The sequence below is a fragment of the Oncorhynchus kisutch genome, linkage group LG13, assembly GCF_002021735.2.
Source record: "Oncorhynchus kisutch isolate 150728-3 linkage group LG13, Okis_V2, whole genome shotgun sequence".
Classification (NCBI taxonomy): domain Eukaryota; kingdom Metazoa; phylum Chordata; class Actinopteri; order Salmoniformes; family Salmonidae; genus Oncorhynchus; species Oncorhynchus kisutch.
This window is the reverse complement of record NC_034186.2, coordinates 24899061-24920263: the sequence shown is the minus strand read 5'-3', so window position 1 is coordinate 24920263 and position 21203 is coordinate 24899061. Positions and strand designations below refer to the sequence as shown.

The window sequence follows — 21203 nt, the reverse complement described above, 5'->3', positions numbered from 1 at the left end:
AATCAATATTAATAATAGAGTCAAATAGAAAATAGAGGAGGCAGTATGCCTAGTAATAGTCTGATATGTACACAGTACACTCTTGTAAAAATGGGCTGTCCACATAGTAGAACCCTTTCTGGTTTGAGGTAGAACCCTTTTTCGTTCACGGTAGAAATCTTTTGGGTTCCATGTAGAACCCTCTGTGGAAAAGGGGTTCTACATGGATCTCAAACGGGTTCTACCTTGAACCAAAAAGGTTTCTTCAAAGGGTTCTTCTGTGGGGACAGCCGAAGAACCCTTTCAAGTTCTAGATAGCACCTTTTTTTCTAAGAGTGTGGGATATACAGTATAGATAATTAATGTGCTATGTCAAGTATTACTGTATTTACAAATATAAAGTGAGTAGTGTCTTGGTCGCGCAGTTGAATAAATAGTATATAATAGAATAGCAGGGCAGACTGTGTGTGTTTGTTGGCTGTGTGTGTGCTTGTGTGTAAGGGTTGGATGAGTAGAGTCAGAGCAAATAATCTCTAAGGTCCAGATAATCTCTAATGTGCAAATAGTCACTAAGGTGCAGGTCTGTGGAGAGAGACAGCTAGGGTTAGCGGTTCAGCACTGATGGCCTGGTGGTAGAAGCTGTCTCGGAGCCTGTAGGTCCGAGACCTGATGGTCCAATGCCGCATGCCAGATGGTAACGGAGTGAACAGTCCGTGGCTCGAGTGACTGGAGTCCTTCACGATTTTCCAGGCCTTCCTCAAACACCACCTGGGAGCTCCCCTCAGTGATGTATTGGGCCGCACGCACCACCCTCAGTAGAGCCTTGTGGTTGAGGGTAGTGCAGTTGCCGTACCAGGCAGTGATGTATCCAGTCACGATGCTCTCGATGGTTCAGCTGTAGAACTTTTTGAGGATCTGAGGGCCCATGACAAATGTTTTCAGTTGCCTGATGTTGAAGAGGCACCTGTTGCACCTTCTTCACCATGGTGTCTGTGTGATTTGTCAATGTCAGGTCCTCTGTGCACACCATGCAACCTGAAGCTTCTGACCATCTCCACAATGACTAGGATTTAGGTAACAAAAACATACCTTTGTGTATCAACAAAGGTATGGCCAGAGGGAGGGTGCCTGTGAGGGTTCCTTCAGGGCAGATTTCATGCTTTCTTAGTTTATTTTTGCTTACATATTCTTATTTACAACAATGACTAGGATAGGTTCTTACTTACAACAATGTCTAGGATTTAAACTTTTAACCAGCTCACCCTTCTCATGATATCACCACCAACTTCCGGTTAGTGCTGAGCAGTGTGAAAGCACCAACAACATAAAACTTCTTCCCCTTTCAATGTCAACCTTTTTCAATCACATCGCCATAAACACATTTTCATCCCAGCTAAAAAGGACCTGCCTGGGAAACTCAAGCTATGACCCCTGTATGATATAATCCATCAAAGTTCACCATGGTCCAGAGTACAGTTCTATAGAGGCAGACCTCACTCCTACTTACTTCCCCTCTCTCATTGCAGTCAGACGTGTTAATTACTGCTCATCAGGCCCATGTTGACAGGTTTACGACAGATCACAAACACTTCATTCTGTTGTGTAAAGATGTGGACGGGGTCATGTGGGGTCTATAAAACCAGAGGAAATGCCGGCACACAATCCTCCCTGTTGCAGTGGCACCTTGTAAACAGAAATCGTAATAGTCCCTCATTTTGCAGTTATAAGGTCAAATCAAATCAAATCCAATTGATTTGTCACGTACACATGGTTAGCAGATGTTAATGCGAGTGTAGCGAAATGCTTGTGCTTCTAGTTCCGACAATGCAGTAATAACCAACGAGTATAATCGTGCTTCTACACCTGCATTGCTTGCTGTTTGGGGTTTTAGGCTGGGTTTCTGTACAGCACTTTGAGATATCAGCTGATGTACGAAGGGCTATATAAATACATTTGATCTGATTTGAGTAATCTAACCTAACAATTCCAAAACTACTACCTTATACACACAAGTGTAAAGGGATAAAGAATATGTACATAAAGATATATGAATGAGTGATGGTACAGAACGGCATAGGCAAGATGCAGTATATGGTATCGAGTACAGTATATACAGTGCCTTGCGAAAGTATTCGGCCCCCTTGAACTTTGCGACCTTTTTCCACATTTCAGGCTTCAAACATAAAGATATAAAACTGTATTTTTTTGTGAAGAATCAACAACAAGTGGGACACAATCATGAAGTGGAACGACATTTATTGGATATTTCAAACTTTTTTAACAAAGCAAAAACTGAAAAATTGGGCGTGCAAAATTATTCAGCCCCTTTACTTTCAGTGCAGCAAACTCTCTCCAGAAGTTCAGTGAGGATCTCTGAATGATCCAATGTTGACCTAAATGACTAATGATGATAAGTACAATCCACCTGTGTGTAATCAAGTCTCCGTATAAATGCACCTGCACTGTGATAGTCTCAGAGGTCCGTTAAAAGCGCAGAGAGCATCATGAAGAACAAGGAACACACCAGGCAGGTCCGAGATACTGTTGTGAAGAAGTTTAAAGCCGGATTTGGATACAAAAAGATTTCCCAAGCTTTAAACATCCCAAGGAGCACTGTGCAAGCGATAATATTGAAATGGAAGGAGTATCAGACCACTGCAAATCTACCAAGACCTGGCCGTCCCTCTAAACTTTCAGCTCATACAAGGAGAAGACTGATCAGAGATGCAGCCAAGAGGCCCATGATCACTCTGGATGAACTGCAGAGATCTACAGCTGAGGTGGGAGACTCTGTCCATAGGACAACAATCAGTCGTATATTGCACAAATCTGGCCTTTTATGGAAGAGTGGCAAGAAGAAAGCCATTTCTTAAAGATATCCATAAAAAGTGTCATTTAAAGTTTGCCACAAGCCACCTGGGAGACACACCAAACATGTGGAAGAAGGTGCTCTGGTCAGATGAAACCAAAATTGAACTTTTTGGCAACAATGCAAAATGTTATGTTTGGCGTAAAAGCAACACAGCTCATCACCTTGAACACACCATCCCCACTGTCAAACATGGTGGTGGCAGCATCATGGTTTGGGCCTGCTTTTCTTCAGCAGGGTCAGGGAAGATGGTTAAAATTGATGGGAAGATGGATGGAGCCAAATACAGGACCATTCTGGAAGAAAACCTGATGGAGTCTGCAAAAGACCTGAGACTGGGACGGAGATTTTTCTTCCAACAAGACAATGATCCAAAACATAAAGCAAAATCTACAATGGAATGGTTCAAAAATAAACATATCCAGGTGTTAGAATGGCCAAGTCTAAGTCCAGACCTGAATCCAATCGAGAATCTGTGGAAAGAACTGAAAACTGCTGTTCACAAATTCTCTCCATCCAACCTCACTGAGCTCGAGCTGTTTTGCAAGGAGGAATGGGAAAGAATTTCAGTCTCTCGATGTGCAAAACTGATAGAGACATACCTCAAGCGACTTACAGCTGTAATCGCAGCAAAAGGTGGCGCTACATAGTATTAACTTAAGGGGGCTGAATAATTTTGCACGCCCAATTTTTCAGTTTTTGATTTGTTAAAAAAGTTTGAAATATCCAATAAATGTCGTTCCACTTCATGATTGTGTCCCACTTGTTGTTGATTCTTCACAAAAAATACAGTTTTATATCTTTATGTTTGAAGCCTAAAAGGTCGCAAAGTTCAAGGGGGCCGAATACTTTCGCAAGACACTGTACATATGAGATGAGTAATGTGGGGTATGTAAACAAAAGTGGCATAGTTTAAAGTGGCTAGTGATACATGTATTACTTAAAGATGCAGTAGATGATATAGAGTCTCAAGGGATGCTGTTACCATAGTTAGCTTGTGGCTGGAAATGGAACATAGAACTAATGAGACTGGGCTCTGCTCTACCCTCTGAATGGTTCATACTGGGATAGTGGTGCCCATGGTTCAGTCCTCTTTTTGTCACAGCGATATCCACTTTCTCTCTGTCTGTCAGTGGTGATTCTCTGAACCTCCATCACCTTGGGCTGGATGAATCCATCTACTACCTCTCCACCTGATACACATGGTCCCCTCCTTTTGTACAGTTCTCTTTTTATGTCATCTGAATTCGAGAGGAGGGATCCTGACCAACCAACCAGATAGACCTCCAGCCAATGACACTGGTAAAACATCCCTCCCTTCCCCTCTGCATTTACCTGACATACTGTATTAACCGCCCCATAAAAGGTCCCGAACAGTCATTTTGATTCCCATGTAAAATAAACTTTTGAGTGACTAAAATATCACCCATAACATTGTTTGGGAATAGAAACTAAATTTTGGGGGGAAAAAGTACTAGGAGGTTTGAAAAGACAGGCTGAATGGTGGGGAGCTTATATTATTAAGCTTGCCTTGATTGACAGCTCTCTGAAAAGCCTATGTCAAGAAACTTGGATACAGGCAAGTCGGTTAGGACATCTACTTTATGCATGACACAAGTAATTTTTCCAACAACTGTTTACAGAATTCCAGTGGGTTAGAAGTTTACATACACTAAGTTGACTGTGCCTTTTAAACAGCTTAGAAAATTCCAGAAAATTATGTCATGGCTTTAGAAGCTTCTGATAGGCTAATTGACATAATTTGAGTCAATTGGAGGTTTACCTGTGGATGTATTTCAAGGTCTACCTTTAAACTCAGTGCCTTTTTTTGCTTGACATCATGGGAAAATCAAAAGATATCATTCAACACCTCAGAAGAAAAATTGTAGACCTCCACAAGTCTGGTTCATCCTTGGGAGCAATTTCCAAATGCCTGAAGGTACCACGTACATCTGTACAAACAATAGGACGCAAGTATAAACACCATGGGACCACGCAGCCGTCATACCACTCAGAAAGGAAACGCGTTCTGTTTCCTAGAGATGAACGTACTTTGGTGCGAAAAGTGCAAAACAATCCCAGATCAACAGCAAAGGACCTTGTGAAGATGCTGGAGGAAACGGGTACAAAAGTGTCTATATCCACAGTAAAACGAGTCCTATATCGACATAACCTGAAAAGCAGCAGCAGAGAAGAAGCCACTTTTCCAAAATGGCCATAAAAAAAGCCAGACTACGGTTTGCAACTGCACTCGTGGACAAAGATTGTAATTTTTGGAGAATGTCCTCTAGTCTGATGAAACAAAAATAGAACTGTTTGGACATAATGACCATCATTACAGTGGGGCAAAAAAGTATTTAGTCAGCCACCAAAATCACATTGTAGGATTTCTTATGAATTTATTTGAAAATTATGGTGGAAAATAAGTATTTGGTCACCTACAAACAAGCAAGATTTCTGGCTCTCACAGACCTGTAACTTATTATTTAAGAGGCTCCGCTGTCCTCCACTCGTTACCTGTATTAATGGCACCTGTTTGAACTTGTTATCAGTATAAAAGACACCTGTCCACAACCTCAAACAGTCACACTCCAAACTCCACTATGGCCAAGACAAAGAGTTGTCAAAGGACACCAGAAAAAACATTGTAGACCTGCACCAGGCTGGGAAGACTGAATCTGCAATAGGTAAGCAGCTTGGTTTGAAGAAATCAACTGTGGGAGCAATTATTAGGAAATGGAGATCTTGGCTCCACGCAAGATCTCACCCCATGGGGTCAAAATGATCACAAGAACGGTGAGCAAAAATCCCAGAACCACACGGGAGGACCTAGTGAATGAGCTTCAGAGAGCTGGGACCAAAGTAACAAAGCCTACCATCAGTAACACACTACGCCGCCAGGGACTCAAATCCTGCAGTGCCAGACGTGTCCCCCTGCTTAAGCCAGTACATGTCCAGGCCTGTCTGAAATTTTGCTAGAGAGCATTTGGATGATCCAGAAGAAGATTGGGAGAATTGACACAAGCCTATTTGCACAATGGGTTTTTCAGTTGAGATGTATACTCTTGTCTCCAACCAAGAGAGTGACACACGTTTACAGCATTTTTGAAAGAAAAGAAGCAGTGTTTGAGTAGTAGGTCCTACTATAGGTGTCTGTCTGTTACCGCAGATGAGAAGTTCTGTAACACCAACCTCCTCTCCTTCTCCTTCTCTATTTCTCCTCTTTTTTTGTCTGTTGAGTTGTGGGAGGGAGTGCGGAACACAAAGTCCTCTAAAAATGTTTGGACAGGCGAAAGGAACAAAGAGGCATTGTGGCTGTGTCAGACTCACAGCCACTGATACGGGACGAATGGGAAAAGAGGCTCCTTGGGGGATGTCCATTAAATCACATTCACAACCTATAACAACGCCCACCTCCCAACTCCGGAAGCTGGCCTTCTAGGTAGAGTTGCAAAGAAAAGCCACTTTTACGAATGGCCAATAAAAAGAAAAGATGAAGATGGGCAAAAGAACACAGACACTGGACAGAGGAACTCTGCCTAGAAGACTAGCATCCCGGAGTTGCCTCTTCACTGTTGACGTTGAGACTGGTGTTTTGTGGATACTATTTAATGAAGCTGCCAGTGAGGAGTCTGTTTCTCAAACTAGACACTCTAATGTACTTGTCCTATTGCTTAGTTGTGCACCGGGGCCTCCCACTCCTCTTTCTATTCTGGTTAGAGCCAATTTGCACTGTTCTGTGAAAGGAGTAATACACAGCGTTGTATGAGATCTTCAGTTTCTTGGCAATTTCTCACATGGAATGCCTTGATTTCTCAGAACAAGAATAGACAGATGAGTTTCAGAAGAAAGGTATTTTTTCTGGTCATTTTGAGGCTGTAATCAAACCCACAAATGCTGCTGCTCTAGATACTCAACTAGCCTAAAGAAGGCCAGTTTTATTGCTTTTTTAATCAGGACAACAGTTTTCAGCTGTGCTAACATAATTGCAAAAGGGTTTTCTAATGATCAATTAGCCTTTTAAAGTGATCAACTTGGATTAGCTAACACAACGTGCCATTGGAACAGAGGAGTGATGGTTGCTGATAATGGGCTTCTTGTACGCCTATGTAGATTTTAAATAAAAAATCAGCTGTTTCCAGCTACAATAGTCATTTACAACATTAACAATCTCTACACTGTATTTCTGATCACTTTGATGCTATTTTACTGGTGCTTTTCTTTCAAAAACAAGGACATTTCTAAGGGCCCCAAACCTTTGAATGGTAGTGTACATGTACTGTAGGTAGAGTTAAAGTGACACCACACTGTCAGGTCTCTGACCTCCTCCCTGTAGGCTGTCACATCGTTGTTGGTGATCAGGCCTACCACTGTTGTGTCATCGGCAAACTAAATGATTGCGTTGGAGTCGTGCCTGGCCATGCAGTCATGAGTGAACAGGGAGTACAAGAGGGGACTGAGCACGTCCCCCTGAGGGGCCCCGTACTGAGGACCAACGTGGCGGATGTGTTGGTACCAACCCTTACCACCTGGGTGCGGCCCGTCAGGAAGTCCATGATCCAGTTGCAGAGGGAGGTGTTTAGTCTTAGGGTCCTTAGCTTAGTGATGAGTTTTTAGGGCACTATGGTGTTGAACGCTGAGCTGTAATCAATGAATAGCATTCTCACATAGGTGTTCCTTTTGTCCAGGTGGGAAAGGGCAGTGTGGAGTGCAAGATTGCATCATCTGTGGATCTCTTGGGGCGGTTTACATATTGGAGTGGGTTTAGTGATTCTGGGATAATGGTGTTGATGTGAGCCATGACCAGCCTTTCAGAGCACATCATGGCTACAGACGTGTGTGCTACGGGTCGGTAGTCATTTAGGCAGATTACCTTAGTGTTCTTGGGCACAGGGACTATGGTGGCCTGCTTGAAATGTTGGTATTACAGAATCAGTCAGGGACAGGATGAAAATGTCTGTGAAAACACTTTCCAGTTGGTCAGCGCATGCTCAGCGTACACAGCCTGGTAATTCGTCTGGCCCCGCGGTCTTGTGAATGTTGACCTGTTTAAAGGTCTTACTCACATCGGCTACGGAGAACGTGATCACACAGTCATCCAGAACAGCTGATGCTCTCATGCATGTTTCAGTGTTACTTGCCATGGAACGATTATAGAAGTAAATTAGCTCATCTGGTAGGATCGTGTCACTGGGCAGCGCTTGGCTGTGCTTCCCTTTGTAGGATGTAATAGTTTGCAAGCCCTGCCACATCAGACGAGCGTCGGAGCCAGTGTAGTACAATTCAATCTTAGTCCTGTATTGAAGCTTTTCCTGTTTGATGGTTCGTCGGAGGGATATTTTTTTAAAGGTTCCGTGTTAGAGTCCCACTCCTTGAAAGCGGCAGCTCTACCCTTTAGCTCAGTGCGGATGTTGCCTGTAATCCATGACTTCTGGTTGTGGTATGTACATACAGTCACTGTGGTGGGATGTCATCGATGCACTTATTGATGAAGCCAATGACGGATGTGGTTTACTCCTCAATGCCATCGGAAGAATCCTGGAACATATTCCAGTCTGTGCTCGTAAAACAGTCCTGTAGGTTAGCATCTGCTTCATCTGACCAGTTACTGGTGCTTCCTGCTTTAGCTTTTGCTTGTAAGCAGGAATCAGGAGGATAGAATTATGGTCAGATTTGCCAAATGGAGTGCGAGGGAGCTTTGTAAAAGTCTCTGTGTGTGGACTAGAGTTTTTCCTCAGGCTGCACATTTAACATGCGGGTAGGTAAAAAGGTTTTAAGTTGCTCTGCATTATAGTCCCCGCCCACTAAGAGCACCACCTCTGGATGAGCGTTTTCCTGTTTGCTTTTTTATTTTACTAGGCAAGTCAGTTAAGAACAAATTCTTACTTTCAATGATGGCTTAGGAACAGTCAATTAACTGCCTTGTTCTGGGGCAGAACGACACATTTTTACCTTGTTACCTCGGGGATTCCATCTTACAACCTTTCACTTACTAGTCCAACGCCCTGTATGGCTGTTTACAGCTCATTGAGCGCCGTATTAGTGCCAGCATCGGTTTGTGGTGGTAAATAGACAGCTAAAAATAATATATAGATGGAATCTCTCTAGGTAAATAGTGTGGTTGTAATGGGCACTGGTGGAAGAAGGTGAGGACCAAGGTGCAGCGTGGTATGTGTTCGTAATTTTAATGGTAAAGCTGAACACTATACAACGAGCAACAAAAGAACAACCAAACAGCTCCGTCAGGTGCAAAACACACTAAACAGAAATTAACTACCCACACCACACAGGTGGAAAAAGGCTACCTAAGTATGGTTCTCAATCAGAGACAACGATAGACAGCTGCCTCTGATTGAGAACCACACCCAGCCAAACACACAGAAAAGAAAACATAGAACCCACAACATAGAATGCCCACCCCAACTCATGCCCTGACCAAACCAAAATAGAGACATAAAAGGATCAGGTCAGGGTGTGACAGTGGTAAACAGCTTATCATGAGATACTCTACCTCAGGTGAGCAAAACCTTGAGACTTCATAAGATTTCATGCACCAGCTGTTGTTTACAAATATAGATAGACCACCACCCCTTGTCTTACCAGAGGCTGCTGTACTAGCCTGCCAAAAAATCATAAAACCAGCCAGCTGTATGTTATTCATGTTGTCGTTCAGCCACGGCTCGGTGAAACATAGGATAGACAGTTTTTAATGTCCCGTTGGTAGGATATACGTGCTCGTAGTTCATCTATTTTATTATCCAATGATTCTACGTTGGCTAATAGGGCCGATGGTAAAGGCAAATTACCCACTCACCGTCGGATCCTTACAAGGCACCCAGACCTACATCCCTACATCCCATCTCCTGCGAATGACGGGTAGAGGGCCTTGTCGTGTGTCTGGAGTAACTCCTTCGCGTCCGACTCATTAAAGAAAAAAATCGTATTCCAGTATGAAGGTGAGTAATCGCTGTCCTGATATCTACAAGCTCTGTTCTGTCATAAGAGACGGTGGCAGAAACATTGTGTACAAAATAGGTTACAAATAACGGGAAAAAACACACAATAGCACAATTGGTTAGGGGACTGTAAAATGGCAGTCATCTCCTCTGCAGCTTGCAGAGTGCTGCTATTATGTTACCATAGCATCAACATCACAATGCAGTACATACAGTATGTGTCTACAGCTTTGATGTTATTGTACCTATGGCATTGTTGCTAAGGATCAATATGGGGTCAACAGAGAATGTGACAAGAGTTCTATCCCTCATGTCAGGGTGCCATGGAATCCTTCATACACTAGACTAGAAGAATGAACTGGCAATTCATTATCACTGATATATTCAGCACTAAAAGATTGATAGATCTTGTTATGTCTCTCACTCAGTTTCTCTGTCTTTTTTTCTTCTTAATTTTCCCTCTCTCTAACCAAAACACATACAAACACACACACGCTGTGGGAACTGTAAGGGTCATGGGAGAGAAGATGGGACTTAGTTGTTATTTTATTTGGACCCTGCGGACAAGCATATGTGATATGAAGCACAGTAGAGGCTCTGTTTTAGGGGGGATAGTGGACGGGGTCAATGTCCCCTCAATTGTTTAACTTCCAGTAAAGAAATGTCTTTACTTGAATTAGGTTTGCTTCTTGAAAGCAAGGAAAACTTTATAAATCCGATATACTTCATCTTATTTACCTTCCACTGGCACCTGTAGAGTCAAAACTGTAAAAGCTAGTTTAACCCTCTAACCACAGGCTCAGATAAATGAAAACAGTAAGTATGGTGAAAAGGACACTCGGTATATGCGACCGACCGCCTTGATTCGGTCTTATGTAGCAAAATTTGAAATTGTGTTTTTTACATTGGATGAAAGCAGAGACACAGACCTACAAAATGGTATATCATACAAGGAATTTGAGGAACAATGGGAAAGTAATTCTGCTTTGAAAGTTGATAAACTTGTAACCTTTGAATGTTTTGGTACACCTACTGGAGAGCTGTTCTTTGTCTTTAAAACCTTTTTTGTAAGAACATACTATATGGGATTGATTTTAAGAAATGTAGCTTAATTAATATTATGGTATTTCTATTCTAGGAAAAATGAAAAACAAAGCCCCCAGGGTTTCCGTTAGGAAAATATGGCGTTGTACAACGTGACCTGTCGGTAGTAGGCTACAGTACTAAGAGCAAAATAATCCTAACATTCCCACACCCTAATTGTAGTCTAACCCAATACCCAAATGGAGATTCAGTGAAAATAAAAATCTCATTGATTTATCAAGATCAGTCCCCATGCTTGTTTCAGAACAGCGCAAAACGGTGCTGAAATAGTTGACCACACGTGGGTAAGCTATTGCTTCAAATCTCTCTCGCACTTGCACACGCACTTGCTGTCTTGATCTCTGAATACTCGGCTATGAGGTGCTGAGCGGTTGCACACTCTATAACCACTGTTTATATTTGGGACCCTGCTGGTTATCTACACATTTTTTAACAGCTTGAAAAATGATCTAGCCTTTTTTGCCATGAACTCTTGCAATCTCCAACCAGTTCGGATTTAAGTATAACTTTTGTATGACTGACGCTTTTAGTAAGCGGTCTAATGCTTTAATATTTAATCATTTCTGCCCTCCAAATTCATTTTCATTATACAAATAGGCTCATGTGCACCTTGATATTGGGGGTGCACCATGCGGCCGTGCCTAACAGGGAAATGGGGTGTGCCATGCGGCCGTGCCTAACGGGGAAAGGGGGTGCACCATGTGGCTGTGCTTAATGGGGAAAGGGGTGATGGAGCCAGTCGGGCACAACCCAGGTAACATGGAGATGCGGGGATCCGAGCTCGGGCGAGAGCAGAACCCACCCTCCCAACCCTCCTGGCCCAGAACCCTACGCCGCGGAAAGGGAGAAGCAGAGGGCGTAGGCCCCCTACCCTACCCAGTCCTCAGAGAGTCATAGATACTCCCATAGTTTACCCTTGCTTCATTGGTCTGTTTCGCTTGATGGCCCTTGGTTCTGCCCTTTTTAGATGGCCCTCTGACCTGCAACCGTTTTCTACAGTTATATGTTTGTTCCCTTTCTTGTACTGTATCTTATTGCCCATTTTACTGATGTCCTGGGCTTATAGAGATCGAGTCAATCCTTCATCAGAAGTTAGTTACACCAACTGTCATGTTCGTCGTATGAAGGAGACCAAGGCGCAGCGTGGTATACGTACATTCTTATTTATTTAAAGAATGAACACTGAACAAACTAACAAAATAACAAAACGAACCGTGAAGCTATACAAACAAGTGCTGACAGGCAACTACACATAGACAAGATCCCACGAACACCAAAGGGACAACGATAAACAGCTGCCTCTGATTGGGAACCATATCAGACCACCTAGACATACAAAAAACCCTAGACAATACAAAACTAGCGTACCCACCCTAGTCACAGCCTGACCAAAATATAGAGAAAACAGAGATATCTAAGGTCAGGGCGTGACACCAACTGGCAGGTTAATCATACAATTGTAAGAGAACTGGTGAAGAAAGTTACACCTCTACAAACACATTTCTTTACCGGAATCTCTAAATGAAAACACTGGCAGATCCATAACATTTCCTTCAACAGTATTAGATCTAATTACATTTAAATGATTCTAAATGAATATCTAAGGGGCTCTAATACAATTATAAGCAACAATTTGTTTACCTTCATTAGCCTACTTTGTTCCAACATTTCTGTCATTCAGTGATGTTAATTCCCATAGTAATTCGTTATGGATCCATAACAAAATAACATCTGCATTTTGAAAGAGTATTTTGATCATTATTTTATTAACAAAAGCATAAAGATGTTGATGAAGAAAAACAGTACTGTACAGTATATGCTTTATCCAACATTTTGCGGTTGCATGAGATTGCCCACACGCACTTTAAACATTTTGATAATAAAGCAATTAAAGCATATTGAAGATAGAACAGCATATGTTTATTAGGCTACTTTGCAAGTAAACAGGTAAACATAGCCTACAGCACATACTGTAGTAAACATAGTAAAGTGCCTAATTCCTTACATAAGGGAGAGCGGCCATGTCTAGACTTTCTCTGTGACCTCAAGTACTCATTAACTCGGTCTTTAATGCTTTTTCCGGTTGCATCAGTCATGGACAGAAACTTCTGAGACACAGTATTAATAATAAACACCAGGAGGTTTACTGGTAAGCCACATTTGCCTCGGGATCCATCCCAGTTGGTATTCTGTGTCCACTCGTGGTATCCCTCTTCGGTTACACATCCTTGGAACAGCAGAACAGCATAACGGTCTGGACGACCCTTGCTGTGCCTAGTGAGCAGTTCATCAAGTTCTGTTGTCAGAAGAGGAATGGAAATGTCAGGGTGAAAACCTGATGAACCCGCCACGTATGTTGAGTTCCAGATCTTACAGGTGTGCCTGGCATGAATTGTGACTCCATCTCATTCCTCGCCCTCTTCAACGCATCATTCTCTGCCTGACTCTCTGTCAATGCTGCCTGACTCTCCACCAATGACAAGTGACTCTCCGCCAACAACGAGTGACTCTCCACCAATACTGCCTGGGTCTGGAACAATGCATCAGCTGTCCTCCGTATTTCTGCCCTCAGATAATGTTTCTATTTCTGCCTTCAATGATTCGATCTCGGTTATCAGAGTTTGAATCTGATCCATGTGCACTTTCATCAGATGAGCAGAATGGTACCGCCCTGAGCCCCCATCGATTACAGTGGCCTATGATAGAAATGGTAGATCAATTAAGAGTTAAAAGGGACGCTAACACACATGCTGTGTACACATGTTAAGAATCTAGCAAAACTAACCGCTTTCTTGACGACCATGCGTTTTTTCAGTGCGGGCCATTGTCTAGGCCTTTATCCACTTATCTCCACAGATGGTTGTCGGCATGGTTGTACGCTCTGCAAAACCACATTCACGTTTTTAGTACACAATTATCGATTTTATTACAGAGTACACATTGACAGGTTATAAACATTTTTTTAAAGAAAATGCACTGAAACCAAAATACCTTTAGTTTTGGTGATCCTCTCAGCTCCGGCTTATTTCTCAAGTCGATTGGTTAGTCCTAACCCTGGACCAGGTAGCACCATAGAAAGAAGCTGGTGGTTACAGTCCTAACCCTGGAACAGGTAGCACCATAGAAAGAAGCTGGTGGTTACAGTCCTAACCCTGGAACAGGTAGCAGCATAGAAAGAAGCTGGTGGTTACAGTCCTAACCCTGGAACAGGTAGCACCATAGAAAGAAGCTGGTGGTTACAGTCCTAACCCTGGAACAGGTAGCACCATAGAAAGAAGCTGGTGGTTACAGTCCTAACCCTGGAACAGGTAGCACCATAGAAAGAAGCTGGTGGTTACAATCCTAACCCTGGAACAGGTAGCACCATAGAAAGAAGCTGGTGGTTACGGTCCTAACCCTGGAACAGGTAGCACCATAGATGAAAACAATGTCCATTTCGCCTGTTCTCTTTGGTCGCATTTCTTTTTAGATAAACAGCAGGTTTTTGAATGGTAACTGTGTAAGGGTGGAGTTTGGGTCGGGTGAGCAGTAATGGAAAAGTGTGACTTTCAGGTTACAATAGGCCACAAGTATACAGTAGATCGCCGATTATCATCACTTTGATTATGCTGTAACAACATTATGTAGCACCATGACTAGGATATCTATTAACTTAAGTGAGCCGATTAGGGCTTTCAGGAGGAACGGAAAATCTACTGAAGACATTTAAAAAATACTGGTAGACTTGGGGATTTGGGTCACGGACAGTGCTATTTGCAAAAACGTCATTTTTTTTCCTTCATATTTTGTTGCATTATAACCTGTAATTTAAATGGATTTTTATTTTTGATTTCATGTAATGGACATACACAAAATAGTCCAAATTGGTGAAGTGAAATAAAAAAATTACTTGTTTCAAAAGATTCTCAAAAATATTAAAAAATGTAAAAGTGGTGCATATGTAATCACCCACTTTCCTATGAAGCCCCTAAATAAGATCTGGTACAACCAATTACCTTCAGAAGTCAAATAATTTGTTAAATAAAGTCCACCTGTGTGCAATCTGTGTCACATGATCTCAGTAACACCTGTTTTGAAAGGCCCCAGAGTCTGCAACACCACTAAGCAAGGGACACCACCAAGCAAGTGGCACAATGAAAACCAAGGAGCTCTCCAAACAGGTCAGGGACAATGTTGTGGAGAAGTACAGTTCAGTGTTAGGCTATAAAAAAATATCAGAAACATTGAACATCCCACGGAATACCATTAAATCCATTATTAAAAAATGTAAAGAATATGGAACCACAGAAAACCTACCACGAGAGGGCCGCCACACCAAAACTCACGTACAGGCAAGGAGGGAATTAACCAGAGAGACAACAAAGAGACCAAAGATAACCCTGAAGGAGATACAAAGCTCCACAGTGGAGATTGGAGTATCTGTCCATAGGACCAGGTTAAGCCATACTCCACAGGGCTGGGCTTTACCGAAGAGTGGCCAGAAAAAAAGCCATTGCTTAAAGAAAAAAAATAAGCAAACACTTTGTGTTCGTCAAAAGGCATGTGGGAGACTCCCCAAACATACGGAAGAAGGTACTCTGGTCAGATGAGACTAAAATTGAGATTTTTGGACATCAAGGAAAACGCTATGTCTGGCGCAAACCTAACACCTCTCATCACCCTGAGAACACCATCCCCACAGTGAAGCATGGTGGTGGCAGCATCATGTTGTGGGGATGTTTTTCATTGGCAGGGACTGGGAAACTGGTCAGAATTGAAGGAATGATGGATGGCGCTCAATACAGGGAAATTCTTGAGGGAAACCTGTTTCAGTCTTCCATAGATTTGAGACTGGGGTGGAAGTTCCCGTTCCAGCAAGACAATGACCCTAAGCATACTGTTAAAGCAACACTTGAGTGGTTTAAGGGGAAACATTTAAATGTCTTGGAATGGCCTTGTCAAAGCCCAGACCTCAATCCAATTGAAAATCTGTGGTATGACTTAAAAATAGCTGTACACCAGCAGAACCCATCCAACTTGAAGGAGCTGGAGCAGTAATGCCTTGAAGAATGGGCAAAAATCCCAGTGGCTAGATGTGCCAAGCTTATAGAGACATACCCCAAGAGACTTGCAGCTGTAATTACTGCAAAAGGTGGCTCTACCAAGTTTTGACTTTGGGAGGGTGAATAGTTATGCACACAAGTTCTTTTCTTTTTTGTCTTATTTCTTTTTTGTTTCACAATAAAACATATTTTGCATCTTCAAAGTGGTAGGCATGTTGTGTAAATCAAATGATACAAACTCCCCAAAAATCCATTTTAATTCCAGGTTGTAAGGCAATAAAATAGGAAAAATGCCATGGGGGTGAAAACTTTTGCAAACCATTGTTATGCTTAAATAAATCAACTGCTGGCCTTTACTGTATGCTGCCCATTTTTACATTGTATTCCATTTCCAGCGTGACTATTCAAGCGATCGGCTCACTGATGAATGAAGATGATAAGCGATTGGCAAAGGCCATCTGTAATCTGCTGGCATCACGGCACAACATCAACATCGCTCTAATCACAGTCAGAAGACAGTTGAAGAAACTTGCATGGACTTATGATAATGGCCCTAGGACCATGCTTCAGGACTACCTGGCCTGATGATTCCTTGCTGTCCCCAGTCCACCTGGCCATGCTGCTGCTCCACTTTCAACTGTTCTGCCTGCGGCTTTGGAACCCTGACCTGTTCACCGGTCGTGCTACCTGTCCAAGACCTGCTGTTTTCAACTCTCTAGAGACAGCAGGAGAGGTAGAGATACTCTCAATGATCGGCTATGAAAAGCCAACTGACATTTACTCCTGAGGTGCTGACCTGTTGGACCCTCAACATCCACTGTGATTATTATTATTTGACACTGCTGGTCATCTATGAACATTTGAACATCTCGGCCATGTTCTGTTATAATCTCCACCCTGGCACAGCCAGAAGAGGACTGGCCACCCTTCATAGCCTGGTTCCTCGCTAGGTTTATTCCTAGGTTCTGGCCTTTCTAGGGAGTTTTTCCTAGCCACCGTGGTTCTACACCTGCATTGCTTGCTGTTTGGGGTTTTAGGCTGGGTTTCTGTACAGCACTTCAATATATCTTCTTGTCAAGATTCTAGCAGCCATGTTTAGCACGAACTGAAGTTTAGCCGGAAAGTAGAGCATTGCAGTAGTCTAACCTAGAAGTGACAAAAGCATGGATACATTTTTATGCATCATTTTTGGACAGAAAGTTTCAGATTTTTGCAATGTTACATAGAAAAAAGCTTGACGCAGTCTTGTTATGTTCGTCAAAAGAAAGATCAGGGTCCAGAATAACGCAGAGGTCCTTCACAGTTTTATTTGAGACGACCGTACAACCATCAAGATTAATTATCAGATTTAACAGAAGATCGCTTTGTTTCTTGGGACCTAGAACTAGCATCTCTGTTTTGTCCGACTTTAAAAGTACAACATTTGCCACCATCCACTTCCTTATGTCTGAAACACAGGCTTCCAGGGTGGGCAATTTTGGGGCTTCACCATGTTGTTTCATCGAAATGTACAGCTGTATGTCATCCTCATAGCAGTGAAAGTTAACATTATATTTCCGAACAACATCACCAAGAGGTAAAATATATAGTGAAAACAATAGTGGTCCTAAAACGGAGCATTGAGGAACACCAAAACGTACAGTTGAGGACAAACCATCAACAGAGACAAACTGATATCTTTACTACAGATAAGATCTAAACCAGGCCAGAACTTGTCCGTGTAGACCAATTTGGGTTTCCAATCTCTCCAAAAGAATGTGGGGATCGATGGTATCAAAAGCAGCACTAAGGTCTAGGAGCACGAGGACAGATGCAGAGCCTCGATCTGACGCCATTAAAAGGTAATTTACCAACTTCACAAGTGCGGTCTAAAACCATGCTATGATGTGGTCTAAAACCAGACTGAAGGGTCTGTTTGGGTCCTGTTTGGGTCCAGTTTGCAACTTGAAGGTTAGAGGCCATGAGTATTTTCATCAATGTGTCAAGCAATATAGTATTAAAAAACTTGAGTGTCTCCCTTAGGTCCTGGCAGTGTTGTGCAGACTCAGGACAAATGAGCTTTGGAGGAATACGCAGATTTAAAGAGCAGGCCGTAATTTGCCTTCTAATGATCGTGATCTTTTCGTCAAAGAAGTTCATGAATTTATCACTGCTGAAGTGAAATCCATCCTCTCTTGGGGAATGCTACTTTTTAGTTAACTTTGCGACAGTATCAAAAATACATTTTGGATTGTTCTTATTTTCCTCAATTAAGTTAGAAAAATAGGACGATCGAGCAGCAGTGAGGGCTTTTCGATACTGCACATTAACCATGTGTGTTCTCTTGTTTTGTACTGTTCTGTAGTTTCGACCCAATGATTCGTCTGACAAACAAAGAACTTCACGTCCTGCAGGCGCAGGCACGGATCAAAGCTGGCGAGACATTCAATGACGCCATCTTCACAGACAAATCAACCTTGGCCCTTGAGGATTTTGCTCAAAATTGCTACAGAAAAAAAGGAAGAAGATCAAGCAAGCCAAGTCCCAAACATCCCCCCAAACTCCATGTGTGTGTGGAGGGGCAATTTCTCACAAGGGACCAGGACCATATGATTTTTGATGGTAAGTTTAGCTATTATCAAGAGATATGCTGGACCCTATGTCAGAGAGGTGTTTCTGGGACCACATAGTTTGTTTCAAGGTAGGATTATAGCGAATTTCTTTTATGTTTAGGCCTATTTACATGTATATTTCTAGTATTGTACCTAATGTTGGTTGTTAGGCTAAATGTATTTTTTTCTCCAAATGCAGACAATGACCCAAAACATACTGCTGCCCGGGTTTGCAAATGAGGGGATAAACTGGGTCAAGATGCCAGCAGAGTAAGTAGACCTTTATGTAGTAAAATTAATTAATAAAAGACCTACAACACCTACCTGGCAGGCCCACTGTATATCTGAAAATATTTTTTTTCATCTCTACATGTAGGTCTCCTGATTTAAACCCGATCTAACTTGTTTGGCATCAACTGAAAGTATTAATCTGTAACTCTGCCAAGCCTACAAGCAAAGATGAACTGGTGAAGGCCATCAAGACGTTGACAATGCAACAATGCAACGAATACATTGATCATCTCAGCAAGGTTTTACCCGTGGTCATGGAGCTGGAACTAAAATGTAGTTTAAATAAACATCTGCATTTTGAATGTCTTTTTTCTAGTTATTTTATTAATAAAAGCATAAAGATGTTGATGAAGAACTGTTTCAGCCAACCTTGTTATAGGAAACATTGTTCGCATGATGGGCTACACATGCTGCAGTACTACAGTACACTTGTGAAAAACAAGTGTTTGAAACCCTGTTTTCAAAATGCCTCCAGCTGTCCATCACTACTGTAAATAAAAACACAACATATTGTTTACATTCTTTATTGTAACCACAATGTCACAAATTATTTGTATCTACCATTCAAATTACTTTTAGAGTTTGTGATTTACAAATGTGCGTTTTTCTATGTCATTTTTCGTTAAATCCAGTTCGGATTTAAGTATAACTTTTGCATGACGGACGCCTTTAGTGAGAGGTCCAATGCTTTAATATTTAATCATTTCTGCCCTCCGAATTCATACAGTATCTAAGGGGCATTTTGTGTTAGAGCAAATCTGCTCTGTGAGAATATCTAATAAAAGTAATAATCACTTTGTAAATAAGGATGCATTATGAAAACAAAATGAGATGCGAAAGAGACGGTGGTAATATTTTTCCTTTTAAAGACTATAATACATGGCATCCCGGTCATTTTCGTTTCTCTTAGAATAAAAACCTTGGTATAACAACAGCTTTAGTAAGTAATACGCTACAATCCAGTTACAACTGGATTGCGCCATGGGACCATGGGACCCATAATCAGTGCAGTCACGCAGGGCAACGTACTAAACCACAAATTACCTCTAAATCCCATGGCATAATCTGTAAACTTTTAATTGAGGAACCACTGTAATGTTAGCTAGCGAGCCAGCCAGCTAACCTTAGCTAGCTAGCTAACATTACACTTTAACTTGAAATGAAAACAACTTTCTGACAAAATTAGAAACATGAAATAGCTGAAAACGTAGCTAGCTAGATTATTTTACCCGTATACATGGATGGAAGCTTCTCCCTCTCTGTCATGGATGCCATGGTTGCCCTTAGTTTGAAGATGTAATCCGGAGACAGGTGTTTTCTCCATCCGCTTAGTTATCATGCTCTAATTGCACTGATTTCAAAACTTGGTCCTCCAGAAAGTGGAGAATAACACTTATGCAGTTCTACTACTACTATATATATTTTTTTTAAAGCAGCGTTAGACAGGATTACCTACACATACTGACCAGCTCAAATAGACAGAAGCTGGCTACATGGCAGACCAATCTGAACTCATCTCTCGGCTTGTCCAGCCCACTCATTATCTCAGCCAATCATGGCTAGTGGGAATTTTGCTGTCTATCTGTGGCTTAACCAACTAGGCTCGTAATTGAACCATTTTATTGATATTTACAGATGGCATACCAGTTTGTTATTAAGGCACATGAAAGTTCACATGTTCCAGAGGGCATTTCTGCATTTTGATTAAGAAAAGGTTATATTCAAATGGCTCTCCTGTGAAGTAGTGATGCGTAACATACATCTAGTTTCATGAAACTAGTCACGTGTCAACAGATTGTAGTCGGTTCTCCCCTTCAAACCTTGTTTTGTACAGGTAATTGTGCAGTTTGTCAACGACGGCCCACTTTAATGCTAGATATCCTAATTTATGAGCAGGGTAATTGCACTCAGAAGGGGATAAACTTTGACTGACAAATGCAACTGGATGCAGATGTTGATCCTTGTCTTCTTGGCACAATACTCCACCTAACACTTCACTGCTTCCATCAACATATGACTGTTGAGGGTTTGCAAAAGCCAGCACCGGAGCTTTAGTGAGGCTTTCCTCTCATTTCAGGGGTTCAGAGGGCTTGAAGTACACCTCGTCTGTTTTTTCCTTGGGCTTTCTTCCTTTCTTGACTGAGGGAAGGTAACCATGCAGGAGTTGATACAAAGGGTAACTTACTTTTGAGTAGTCTTTCACAAATCTTCTATAATACCCACAGAATCCGAGAAAAGAATGTAGAGTAGACACAGTGTCTGGTCTCGGCCATGTGGTTACTGCTTCAATCTTTGATGGGTCTGTAGCCACTCCATCCTGGGATACTATGTGTCCCACATAGACAACTGACGTTCGGCAGAATTGACACAT

The 21203-nt window shown here is 42.1% G+C and overlaps 1 long non-coding RNA gene across 1 annotated transcript; it reads left to right on the top strand.

The window, feature by feature from the left end:
- The first annotated feature begins 9624 nt into the window (after positions 1-9624).
- LOC116376691 (uncharacterized) lies at positions 9625-18813 on the top strand. Its single transcript, XR_004212126.1, has 3 exons — positions 9625-9804; positions 18295-18551; positions 18741-18813. It is a non-coding gene; the product is annotated as an uncharacterized LOC116376691 (long non-coding RNA).
- Positions 18814-21203: the final 2390 nt, after the last annotated feature.